The 14,233-nt window shown below is 41.6% G+C and overlaps 1 protein-coding gene across 1 annotated transcript in view; it reads left to right on the forward strand.

Moving 5' to 3' along the window:
* thbs4b (thrombospondin 4b) overlaps window positions 1–14,233 on the forward strand; it is a 61,590-nt gene that overhangs the window by 795 nt on the left and 46,562 nt on the right. The window lies entirely within an intron of this gene.

Raw genomic sequence — 14,233 nt, forward strand, 5'->3', positions numbered from 1 at the left:
TTCACACACACACACACACACACACACACACACACATATGGAAGTGATCAGCCACAATCTGATGTTGAACTTGCACACACACACACACACACACACACAGCCGTAGCTGCAGGCAAGGAAAAGAAAAATTGGTGTTTACAGTTTATGAGCTTCTTACAAATCACCACAGTGAAGGATGGGCTACCTTTCAAACCCCCATTAATTCCCTCCACTCCCCTCCACCCCACAGAGTCCTCTGGCTGATGAAAAGTCCATCAAGTCCAATAAAACACGTCCGCATCGTCCGTCATTTCACTCGCAATCCATGCCTCCGCCGTATAAAAGTTCCAATCAAGGCCGATTGTGATGTTCATCTTTTGATATTAATGTCTAGTGGGAGCTGCAATCATTACTATTTGAAAAAAAAAAAAGAACTGAGAAAAAAAAATCTACTTTATAATTCTCTCTCTTCTCACAAAAATGGAGATTCTTTAAACTTTACTGCTAATGGAAGCTGACAATGCAATTCTCTCATCACCGCTACAGCAGTGATCCCTTCGCAGGATGCTTATCAATGTCCTTTTTTTGTTCAAAGGTAGACTCTTTTGTCCCGTTAAAAAAACATGGAAATAAAAAATGTTTACAGCAGGGGTCCCCATACTACGGCTCACGGGCCGGATACAGCCCGCCCGCGAAAAGCCCTATGTTAAAAAAAAGTTTTATTATTACTATTATTTTTTTTTAATTATTAGTTTTTCAAAACTGTCGTTTTTAATCTGCTTGTTACTCTCAGGGTCTTCTAGCCGCTCAGGCGAGAAACACTTTTTATTTCAATAGACTCTCGTGCCGTACCTTCCGTAAAAAATCCAGAGGCCGACTGCACATTTCCTATCTTCACAATAAAAGCCCTGCTTCATGCTGCCTGTGCTAAAAAAATAAGAGTCTCGGAAAGCTGGCGTGCACAAGCGATCTCTTATTTTGTTAGCCCAGGCAGCATGAAGCAGGGCTTTTAAATGCAACACGGAACGACACATTATACAGCCATCAGACTGTATAAAGTATATGTTCCTTGACTGCACTTAAATGTAGAATGTATCCATCCATCCATTTTCTACCGCTTATTCCCTTTTGGGGTCGCGGGGGGCGCTGGCGCCTATCTCAGCTACAATCGGGCGGAAGGCGGGGTACACCCTGGACAAGTCGCCACCTCATCGCAGGGCCAACACAGATAGACGGACAATATATTTTGAATATATTTATACTATTCATATATTATATATATAATATGTTATGTATTATTTATTATTATTATTGTCTATTGTGAGAAAACTGTGGTGCTGAATTTCCCCCAGGGATCAATAAAGTACTTTCTATTCTATTCTATTCTTTTGTTGTGAAGATAGGAAATGTGCAGTCCGCCTTTAGAGTTTTGACGGAACGTATGGCGTGTGAGTCTGTTGAAATAAAAAGTGTTTCTCGCCTTCCTCTCTGTCATTTTTTCTTAATAATGATCTCGCAGCAGCCAGCGTCACCTCACAAGAATGTCAATCAAGTGACGTCTTTCTGAAGAATGATGATCGCTAATTTTTAGGTCTATTTTTTTAAAAGCCTGGCTGGCTGACGCACCCTCCGCGGTCGACTGGTAGCTCGCGATCGACGTAATGGGCACCCCTGTTCTAGCGCATTTAAAAATCAATAAACCCGCATCAGCACTTAAAACAAATCTTATGTGGTATTGTCAAAATTAAAATGGCAAAAAAACATATTTTACATGAAAAAATTAAGAAATAAAATATCAGAACTCACAATTTCGAGGTTGGCCGACATCGTCTCACAAGATGTAGTTTCTCTTCAAATATCCTTCTTGAAAATGTCCTTGCAAATATATGTGTTGTCTTGTCTAATCAAAAAAGATTCAGGTGAGACGTGTTGGCTGAGTTCTTAAAGTTTACTCCACAAGGTGCTCATCAAAAACATCAAGCTGCCGGCATGGCTAAACAGGGATACTGCGTATGCTCTGCACTACTGTGGAATGCTGGGTAACGGAGTTCTTGTGTTACCGTGCTCAGTCATGAATGATAAATAAATGATAAATGGGTTGTACTTGTATAGCGCTTTTCTACCTTCAAGGTACTCAAAGCGCTTTGACACTACTTCCACATTTACCCATTCACACACATTCACACACTGATGGAGGGAGCTGCCATGCAAGGCGCTAACCAGCACCCATCAGGAGAAGTGTCTTGCTCAGGACACAATGGACATGACGAGGTTGGTACTAGGTGGGGATTGAACCAGGGACACTTGGGTTGTGCACGGCCACTCTTCCACTGCGCCACGCCGTCATGTATCCCATTGGATTGAGTCTTTTCTTGCTCTTATATGGGATCTCGAAGATGTCGTTGTGGCTTGTGCAGCCCTTTGAGACACCCGTGATTTAGGGCTTCATAAATAAACTTTGATATATATATATATATATATATATATATATATATATATATATATATATATATATATATATATATATATATACTTATATATATATATATATAGTGGGGCAAAAAAGTATTTAGTCAGCCACCGATTGTGCAATTTCTCCCACTCAAAATGATGACAGAGGTCTGTAATTTTCATCATAGGTACACTTTAACTGTGAGAGACAGAATGTGAGAAAAAAAAATCCAGGTATTCACATTGTAGGAATTTTAAAGAATTTATCTGTAAATTATGGTGGAAAATAAGTATTTGGTCAACCATTCAAAGCTCTCACTGACGGAAGGAGGTTTTGGCTCAAAATCTCACGATACATGGCCCCATTCATTCTTTCCTTAACACGGATCAATCGTCCTGTCCCTTAGCAGAAAAACAGCCCCAAAGCATGATGTTTCCACCCCCATGCTTCACAGTAGGTATGGTGTTCTTGGGATGCAACTCAGTATTCTTCTTTTTCCAAACACGACAAAATTGAAAAGTGTGTATAGTGTAAGACTATGTGAAGTATTTAAATGGAATGTTTTACCGTAAGTGTTGGAGACGCAGTGCTGTCAGACAAGGGCAAGGCAGGCAGGGTTGTCTAGGGGCAGAAGCGTGGTCGAGAGGCAGAAGCGAAGCGTGGTCGAGAGGCAGAAGCGAAGCGTCGTTGTCCGGGGGCGAGCGAGGAGTCGAAAAACCATGAAGCGCAGGGGAGGCAGGGAAAATCCGGGAGCACAAAACGCACAGCTTGACTCGGGGATACACACAAGGAAGGTACGGCGAGCGATGGCAGGTTGTCCAGGCTTAAGAAGGCAGATTGCTCATCATGGACAGGTGTGTGGATTGTCGATGAATGATTGCAGCTGGTGGAGGCTGCAGGGTGGAGACGCGCGCGGCGCGTTCCCCGGATGTGCGCGCCCAAGGGCGCGTACGAAGTACACCCACTGGGTAGAACAGACAGATGAGCAGCGTTGGCAGGAGTCCGAGCCGTATTAGAGTGATTGGAGCACATACTTGTTTGTCACAAAATTGCTGGGTATTGTGGCCAAACAACTACATTTTTGTTTCATCTGACATCACATGGACAAAGATAAGACCTTCTGGAAAAAAGTTCTGTGGTCAGATGAAACAAAAATTTAGCTGTTTGGCCACAATACCCAGCATTAGGTTTGGAGGAAAAAAGATGAGGTCAAAATATTAGTATCGGAACAACACTAAAAGCATCACAATATTAAAAAGAGCACATTAACTAACAACTGCACGGCTCTACTGACAATGCATGTGCTGCCGGGCACAAGATGACTGCACTGCGAGGCACATAATGGATGAATGAAACATTCGAACACAAAGACAAAAGTTGTACACCAAACATATTCCCCATTAATTAGTTGCTTATTAAAGTAATAAAGACCTAATGTGGAGTTCTTTGAACAATAGGGACACATATAAGGGTTAGAGTTAGGGTTAGGGTTAGCGTTAGGGTTAATACTTCTGAGGTAATTGAGGGAAGACGCTTAGTTAATGGCTTACTGGTTGTATAATAAGGCCATGCAGAATAAGGCACTATTTTGTACTTAATAATAACTAATTAAGAGCCAATATGTTACTAATTTGCATTTTAATAAGCAACTAATTAACGGTGAATATGTGTCCCCATACTAAGGCTTACCATTTTTTTTTATTCAACCTGTGATTTGGGTTTGAAAATTGAGTTAATATCAACTGCAGATGACGCTCGTTCTCGAAAGCATATTCTGAAAAATGTGAAACACTTCCTTCTTATTCACACCAGTGTAAAAAGTTCATGTTAAAGTTAAAGTACAAATGATTGTCACACACACACACACACACACACACACTAGGTGTGGCGAAATTTGTCCTCTGCATTTGACCCATCCCCTTGTTCACCCCCCGGGAGGTGAGGGGAGCAGTGAGAAGCAGCAGTGGCCGCGCCCGGGACATTTTTTGGGTGATTTAACCCCCAATTCCAACCCTTGTTGCTGAGTGCCAAGCAGGGAGGTAATGGCTCCCATTTTTATAGTCTTTGGTATGACTCGGCCGGGGTTTGAACTCACAACCTACCCATCTCAGGGCGGACACTCTAAAAAAAATTTACCATGAAAAACATGAAAGCGATACAACATTGTGATGCAGTGAAAGTGAGTCCACCTCACGTTGCTTCAGGTGTATATTATTCTTTTTCTGGACTTTTTTTTGGAATAAGTGTAACAAAAAAGTAAAAGAAAGAAAATGCTCATGAATCCTTTGATGCTTGCCGAACTGCTGCGTTTTTTTGTTTTTGTTTTCGTGAATGCGCTTTGAATTTCAATATTGTGTTTGAACTCAGAGATGCTTTTTTTTGTTTTTGTTTTGGCCGAATCGTCCAACAACTTTAGAGTTGTTGTTTTGTTTTTTTTTGCTGTGCTTAAAGAGACGAGAGAGCAGTCCTAATCCAAAGTGAGGTATTTGTTAAGCCTTAATGTGCGGAATGAAGCCCTGCTTGCCAGCTGCTGTCGGCGATTGATTCAAGCAGCGGAGTGAAAAAGACACAAATTCACTTTACGGCCTTCAAGAAAAACTACTTTTTGCTTTACGAAGAGCTTTACTACCGGGTGAAATAAGGTACTTTCTCTGGCTCTCCGGTGTACGACGACCCTGACCTGCACAAAACGCTCTGTCCAAAAGACTTATGAACGCTACAAAATGTTGTGTGTGCGCAAGTGTAAACCTTAAACACACTTGTGTGTATTGAGCTCAACGTGGTACGACTATCCCTCATGACTTTTAGTACACACAAGTCAAAGAGGAGTTGTATAACACCCTGCAGGCTATCTTGATGACTTAACACCTGGCAGGAAATTGCGCAAAAAGCGAGGCGATTTATTACATTTTGACTGAACAAAGATGGTGGACATGTTGCTGTGTATATTTTTTTTCTCCCCCTTGAGAATCTTTTATTTGGGGTCTGGAGATTTTTACCCACGGATCGACTGATGGTGCCAAAAGATTTCTTCCCGAGCGAGGTAGAGATGTTTTGCCTGTCACTCACACACAGCAAAAACGCAGAGGCACACTCTCCTGTTGAAAAGAGTTTAAATTGATTCAATTGGTGCTTGGCCCTCCCAAAACATAATCATTTAAAAATGTACTTGTAAAGAGAAACATCTAACTCTTAGAGGAGAAATATTGTTTGAAAAAAGCATACAATAGCATGAACAGTAGTTTTACAAAGTATCGATAATATACATCGTTTACATTATTGAGCGGTTGCCTTCCAGCTGCTTCTCCGTCAAACACACCATCAGCAGCTTTTCCATATTTACTAGAGATGCGCGGATAGGGAATTATATCATCCGCAACCGCATCACCAAAGTCGTCATCCACCCGCTAGCCACCCGAATCGACATTTTATCAGAACCGTACCCGCCCGCTGAAATACATCAGAGGTCGGCCGCCTTTACCACTCACAGAGCTATACAAACTTGTTTCACAGAGTAATGAAGACAATTGGAGCCGCTAACGTTCTCGCGACTATCCAATAGCATTCATCCTGAAGACAAGAATATGGGCGTGCTGTGAAGCCATTGCCTTTGACACCTTCAATACCATTTACGAACCGATTGTTAGTCCTGCAACATGTTGTATGCAGCATCCGCAATCACACGTACAAGATTGAAAGGCATACTGGGTGATACCGAGTACACTGATGGTTGTGATATAAACAATTTTAACACTTACTAATATGCGCCACGCTGTGAAGCCACACCAAACAAGATTGACAAACACATTTCGGGAGATCATCCTCACAGTAACACAACATAAACGCAACACAACAAATACCCAGAATCCTTTGTATCTGTGACACTCCGGAATATGGTGGGGGTTTACTGCCAGCGGGGTGTATAAAATAGTCAGGGACTATCACGGATACAAAGGATTCTGGGTATTGGTTGTGTTGCGTTTATGTTGTGTTACTGTGAGGATGTTCTCCCGAAATGTGTTTGTCAATCTTGTGTTGTGCGGCATCACAGTGTGGCGCATATTACTAAGAGTGTTAAAATTGTTTATATCACAACCATTAGTGTACTCTGTGTCACCCAGTATGCCTTGCAGTCGTGTGCGTGTTGCTGCGGAAGCCACACACAACATGATGCTGGACTGACAAGCAGATCGTACATGTTGTAGAAGGCGACAAAGCCAATGGCTTCATAGCACGCCCTAATACTTATTATCTGGGTGACTGCCGGCCGTCATTCAAGAGAATATTAGTGTCTCCTATTGTCTTCTTCGCTTTATGACACGGGTCTTAAATGGCTCTTCGAATGGCAAAGGTTACCTACCGATCCCAGAACCTTGTATATCAGATATTTCCAGATGGTTCAACCGCCAACCGCCCAAATCTAATTAAAATCTATTTTTTCGTCATGTCACCCGCCCGACCCGTGGTTTATCCGCGAAATCCGCGGATGAGACCGCAAACCGCGCATCTCTAATATCTACCGTATAGAGCGCACCGGTATTTAAGCCGCACCCACCAAAATTGATAAGATTTTACCTACTCTATATTAGCGGATCCACTATAAGCCTAAGACAGATTTTGATTTTGTAATTGTTTGTTTCCATACTTTGTTTCCAAACGGTGCCTGTCACATGGCAGTAAAACGGGGGCTCAAACAAAACGGAATTTATCGCCAAAGACCCAATCACTACTCAGTGTTTATTTCCATACTTTAATTATTTCCAAACGGTGCCTGTCACATGGCAGTAAAACGGGGGCTGTAACAAAACAGAAGTCATCGTCAAAAACCCGATCACTACTCATTATTTATTTCCATACTTTAATTATTTCGAAACGGTGCCTGTCACATGGCAGTAAAATGGGGTTCTAACAAAACAGAAGTCATCCTCAAAGACCCCTTCAGCTACTAAGTGGCCCAGTGGTTTGAGTGCCCAACCTGAGATGGGTCGATCGGGAGTTCAAACCCCGGCCGAGTCATACAAAAGACTATAAAAATGGGACCCATTACCTCCCTGCTTGGCACTCAGCATCAAGGGTTGGAATTGGGGGTTAAAATCACCACAAATTATTCCCGGGCACGGCCACCGCTGCTGCCCACTGCTCCCCTCACCTCCCAGGGGGTGAACAAGGGGATGGGTTGAATGCAGAGGACAAATTTCACCACACCTAGTGTGTGTACTTCACACAGACTCAATAACTTCACAGTGGCGTTTTGGTGAATTTACGAAGCTGAAACAATACAAAAATTACTCCCATTGTAAGTTAACATTACTAACACAGACGCTTGTAAACGTGTTAGCGTATTTGCTAATGCTATTGCAACTAGTTTGATGACGTTAGCATAGCATGTACAAATATGCATTAAAACACCCCTGAGCAGGAAGTGTTGTAGTTATATTGAACCTGCACAGTGGCCTTGTGGTGTACGCCCTGAGATGGGTAGGTTGTGAGTTAAAAACCCAGCCTAGCCATACCAAAGACTATACAAATGGGACCCATTACCTCCCTGATTGGCACTCAGCATCAAGGTTTGGAATTGGCAGTTAAATCACCAAAATTATTCAAGGGGGCAGCCATCCCCTGCTGCTCCATGCTCCCCTCACTTCCCATGGGGTGAACATGGGGATGGGTCAAATGCAGAGATTAATTTCACCGCATTTAGTGTGTATGTGACTATCATTGGTACTTTAACTTTAACTTTTAATATTGTAAAACGTATAAATGTTGATTAGAGTGATGAATGAAGAATCATTTCGAGTAGAACGCTATGGACAGTGCTACTTCTGGTTCAAGGCGATAAAACAGAAAGTGCATTTTCAACCTGCCACCTGCAGGAAGCTAACTTGTCCAAAAGATGGCAACATAGCATAAACAATGACACAGATTTTCAGTGTCTGTTGAAAACTATTTGTTGAATACAAAACATAGTGGAATAAAAATCCATAAATTAGCCACATCATTTTATAAACCGCAGGGTTCACAGCGTAGGAAAAAGTAGCAGTTCATATTCCAAAAAATTAGGGTACATTTAGATATTATTTTCAACATTCTGTTTTGGTATTAGACTTATTCTGCTTCAGTATGGCATTAACTAGCAGTGAGATAGATGCGTTGGAAAACAAAGTTATGTCAACCTCTAGCTCAGGGGTCCCGAAACTTTTTGACCAGGGGACCGCATTGGGTTAAAAAATTTGGCCGGGGGCCGGGCTGCATATATATATATGTATATATATATATATACAAACCCCGTTTCCATATGAGTTAGGAAATTGTGTTAGATGTAAACATAAACGAAATACAATGATTTGCAAATCCTTTTCAACCCATATCCAATTAAATGCACTACAAAGACAAGATATATGATGTTCAAACTCATAAAGTATTTTTTTTTTTTTGCAAATAAAAATTAACTTAGAATTTCATGGCTTCAACACGTGCCAAAGTAGTTGGGAAAGGGCATGTTCACCACTGTGTTACATCACCTTTTCTTTTAACAACACACAATAAACGTTTGGGAACTGAGGGAACTAATTGTTGAAGCTTTGAAAGTGGAATTATTTCCCATGTTTGTTTTATGTAGAGCTTCAGTCGTTCAACAGTCTCCGCTGTCGTATTTCACGCTTCATAATGAGCCACACATTTTCAATGGGAGACAGGTCTGGACTGCAGCCGGGCCAGGAAAGTACCCGCACTCTTTTTTTATGAAGCCACGCTGTTGTAACACTTGTCTTGCTGAAATAAGCAGGGGCGTGCATGGTAACGTTGCTTGGATGACAACATATGTTGCTCCAAAACCTGTATTGAACTTTCAGCATTAATGGTGCCTTCACAGATGTGTAAGTTACCCAGTCCTTGGGCACTAATACACCCCCATACAATCACAGATGCTGGCTTTTGAACTTTGGGCCTATAATAATCCGAATGTTTTTTTCCCTCTTTGTTCTGGAGGACACCACGTCCTCTTTTTCCAAATATAGTTTGAAATGTGGACTTGTCAGACCACATAACACCTTTCCACTTTGCATCAGTTCATCTTAGGTGAGCTCGGGCCCAGCCAAGCCGGCGGCGTTTCGGAATATTGTTGATAAATGGGTTTGGCTTTGCATAGTAGATGTAGCGACCAACTGTAGTTACTGACAGTGGTTTTATGAAGTGTTCCTGAGCCCATGTGATGATATCCTTTACACACTGATGTCGGTTTTTGATGCAATATCGCCTGAGGGATCAAGAGTCCGTAATATCATCGCTTATGTGCAGTGATTTCTCCAGATTCTCTGAACTTTTTGATGATTTTATGGACCGTAGATGGTAAAATCCTTAAATTCCTTGCAATAGCTTGTTGAGAAATGTTGTTCTAAAACTGTTCAACAATTTGCTTACAAAGTGGTGACCCTCAACCCATCCTTGTGAAATATTTAGCATTTCATGGAAGCTGCTTTTATACCCAATCATGGCACCCAACTGTTCCCAATTAGCCTGCACACCGGTGGGATGTTCCAGATAAGTGTTTGATGGGCATTCCTCAACTTTATCAGTATTTATTGCCACCTTTCCCAACTTCTTTGTCACGTGTTGCTGGCATCAAATTCTAAAGTTAATGATTATTTGCAAAAAAAAAAGGTTTATCAGTTTGAACATCAAATATGTTGTCTTTGGAGCATATTCAACTGAATATGGGTTGAAAAGGATTTGCAAATCATTGTATTCCGTTTATATTTACATCTAACACAATTTCCCAACTCATATGGAAACGGGGTTTGTATATACCAGGGGTCGGCAACCTGCGGCTCTTTGGCCACTCTGATGTGGCTCAGAGAACAACCTCACAGTAACACATTATAAACGCAACTTAACAATTACCCAGAATGCCATGCATCCATGACTTTTTCAGACCCCCGCACCCCTCAACCCGCCCACCTAAACCGACGCACGGAAGGGGGGGGGGGGTTCGGGTTTTGGTGCTAGTGTGGTGTGTAATATAGCCTGAATGAGTCATGGATGCATAGCGTTCTGGGTAATTGTTATGTTGCCTTTACAATGTGTTACAGTGCGGATGTTCTCTAGAAATGTGTTTGTCATTCTTGTTTGGTGTGGGTTCACAGTGTGATGCATATTAGTAATCCTTTATAAATATATTTATTGAATAATACTTCAACAAAATATGAATGTAAGTTCATAAACTGTGAAAAGATAAGCAACAATGCAATATTCAGTGTTGACAGCTAGATTTTTTTGTGGACATGTTCTATAAATATTGTTTATGTTTGAAATATTATTTTTTTGTGAAGACATGTTTGGAATTAAGTTGATGAATCCAGATGGATCTCTATTACGATCCCCAAAGAGGCCACTTTAAGTTGATGATTACTTCTATGTGTAGAAATCTTTATTTATAATTGAATCACTTGTTTATTTTTCAACAAGTTTTTGGTTATTTGTATATCTTTTTTTTTTCAAATAGTCCAAGAAAGACCACTACAAATGTGCAAAATGTTGCACTGTTATGCAATTAAATAAATCAGAAACTGATAACATTGTGCTGTATTTTTCTTCTTTATCTATTTTTTTTCAAGCAAAAATGCTTTGCTCTGATTAGGGGGTACTTGAATTCAAAAAAATGTTCACAGGGGGTACATCACTGAAAAAATCCTGAGAACCACTGCTATAAGCCACAGATATATTCGTTGCAAAGTGAGGTTTTTAAACAAAAGGTTTTGTAAATGCTTATTTACACCCTAATTGTTTACAAACAATGCCTGTAACATGGCAGTATAACAGCTGATCTAAAAAAAAACATAAGGTATCGTCATGGAGCCACTAGCTGCAGAAGCTCGCTCTCCAAACAGCTAAACAGGCTCATAAACTCCACGGTGACGTTTTGGTGACTTTACGAAATTGAAACAATACAAAAAGAATGCCATTGTAAGTTAATAATACTAACACAGACACTTACCATGAATTGATTGACTTGGACCCCGACTTAAACAAGTTGAAAAACTTATTCGGGTGTTACCATTTAGTGGTCAATTGTACGGAACATGTATTGAAATGTGCAATCTACTAATAAAAGTATCAATCCATCAATCAAACTTGTGAACGTGCTAGCATTTTATCGAATAATAATGACGCTAACTACATAACAATGTGATAGCACTTGAAAATATGCATGAAATCACTCCTATAGACATTACACATGGGACAGTTTAGTAAGTATCAATCAATCAATCAATCAATCAATGTTTACTTATATAGCCCTAAATCACTAGTGTCTCAAAGGGCTGCACAAACCACTACGACATCCTCGGTAGGCCCACATAAGGGCAAGGAAAACTCACACCCAGTGGGACATCGGTGACAATAATGACCCAGTGGGACGTCTGTGACAATAATGACTATGAGAACCTTAGAGAGGAGGAAAGCAATGGATGTCGAGCGGGTCTAACATGATACTGTGAAAGTTCAATCCACAATGGATCCAACACAGTCGCGAGAGTCCAGTCCAAAGCGGATCCAACTCAGCAGCGAGAGTCCCGTTCACAGCGGAGCCAGCAGGAAACCATCCCAAGCGGAGGCGGATCAGCAGCGCAGAGATGTCCCCAGCCGATACACAGTATGAATTGCTTTAGTTATATTGTAAATTCCTCAAGTGTTTGGACTGTTGAATTAAAAAATCCATACGAGTAGTAACGCTATGGAGAACTAGAAGACGAAACGGTACGTGTACTTCCGGTTTAAAGCACCAAAGGGAAGTAAATACACAATACTACCTCCAGCAACCCCCAGGTAAATTGAGTTTGAGACCACTGCTGACCATTTTTTGTACACAATCCTATTACATTCCCGAAAGTTTGAAGAGTTCCTCTTTAGTGCAAAACGATACTGGCACTTTTAAGTTTAGTTTGAGTTGCAACGAAGCGAGCAAGATGCCGACGAGGGGCACTTTTTGTTAAGCATTTGGGAGCAATTTTGCGCACTCGCGATAGAGGGCCACGCCGTCCCTGGTGTGGCGCAGTGGGAGAGAGGCCGTGCGCAACCCGAGGGTCCCTGGTTCAAATTCCCTCCTAGTACCAACCTCGTCACGTGTGTTGTGTCCTGAGCAAGACGCTTCACCCTTGCTCCTGATGGGTGCTGGTTAGCACCTTGCATGGCAGCTCCCTCCATCAGTGTGTGAAGTAGTGTCAAAGCACTTTGAGTACCTTGAAGGTAGAAAAGCGCTATACGAGTACAACCCATTTATTTATCATTTATTGTAAGTTAATAATACTAACACAGACACTTGTGAACGTGCTAGCATTTTAGCACATGCTAATGATGCTAACTACATAACAATATGATAGCATGTGCAAATATGCATGAAATCACTCCTATAGACATCACACATGGGACAGTTTAGTAAGTATGAATTGCTTTAGTTATATTGTAAATCCTACAAGTGTTTGGACTGATGAATTAAAAAATCCATACGAGTAGTAACGCTATGGAGAACGAGAAGACGAAACAGGATGTGTACTTCCGGTTTAAAGCACCAAAGGGAAGTGAATTCACGATAATACCTCCAGCAACCCCCAGGTAAATTGAGTTTGAGGCCACTGCTGACCATTTTTTGTACAAAATCCTGTTACATTCCCGAAAGCTTGAAGAGTTCCTATTTAGTGCTAAACTATGCTGGCACTTTTAAGTTTAGTTTGAGTTGCAACGAAGCGAGCATGATGCCGACGAGGGGCACTTTTTGTCAAGCATTTGGGAGCAATTTTGCTCACTCGCGATAGAGGGCCACGCCGTCCCTGGCAAGGCGCAGTGGTGGAGTGGCCGTGCGCAACACGAGGGTCCCTAGTTCCATCCCCACCTAGTACCAACCTCATCACGTCCGTTGTGTCCTGAGCAAGACACTTCAGCCTTGCTCCTGATGGGTGCTGGTTAGCGCCTTGCATGGCAGCTCCCTCCATCAGTGTGTGAATGTGTGTGTGAATGGGTAAATGTGGAAGTAGTGTCAAAGCGCTTTGAGTACCTTGAAGGTACAACCCATTTATTTATCATTTATTGTAAGTTAATAATACTAACACAGACACTTGTGAACGTGCTAGCATTTTAGCAAATGCTAAGGACGCTAACTACATAACAATATGATAGCACGTGCAAATATGCATGAAATCACTCCTACAGACATCACACATGGGACAGTTTAGTAAGTATGAATTTCTTTAGTTATATTGTAAATCCTACAAGAGTTTGGGCTGATGAGTTCAAAACTCCATACGAGTAGAACCGCTATGGAGAACGAGAAGACGAAACGGCATGTGTACTTCTGGTTTAAAGCACCAACGGGAAGTAGATATAAGATACTACCTCCAGCAACCCCCAGGTAAATTGAATTTGAGACCACTGCTGACCACTTTTTGTACAAAATCCTATTACAGTCCCGAAAGCTTGAAGAGTTCCTCTTTAGTGCAAAACGATGCTGGCACTTTTAAGTTTAGTTTGAGTTGCAACGAAGCGAGCATGATGCCGACGAGGGGCACTTTTTGTCAAGCATTTGGGAGCAATTTTGCTCACTCGCGATAAAGGGCCTCGCCGTCTGCTGTTTCTTTTTTTTGTTTTGTTTTTTCAGGCTGCTTATGCATTAATGATGTGTGCAGATGGCGGCCCACACATCCACCCCACATCCTCAAGTGGCTTGGCATGCTCCGAAGTCACATTATTAAAGGATAACCGTGACCTCAAGTGGACGCCGTCGGCTGTTTTTCGCCGAAACTGCCACGACGG

The sequence above is a fragment of the Nerophis ophidion genome, linkage group LG17 (genome assembly GCF_033978795.1).
Source record: "Nerophis ophidion isolate RoL-2023_Sa linkage group LG17, RoL_Noph_v1.0, whole genome shotgun sequence".
Lineage (NCBI taxonomy): Eukaryota > Metazoa > Chordata > Actinopteri > Syngnathiformes > Syngnathidae > Nerophis > Nerophis ophidion.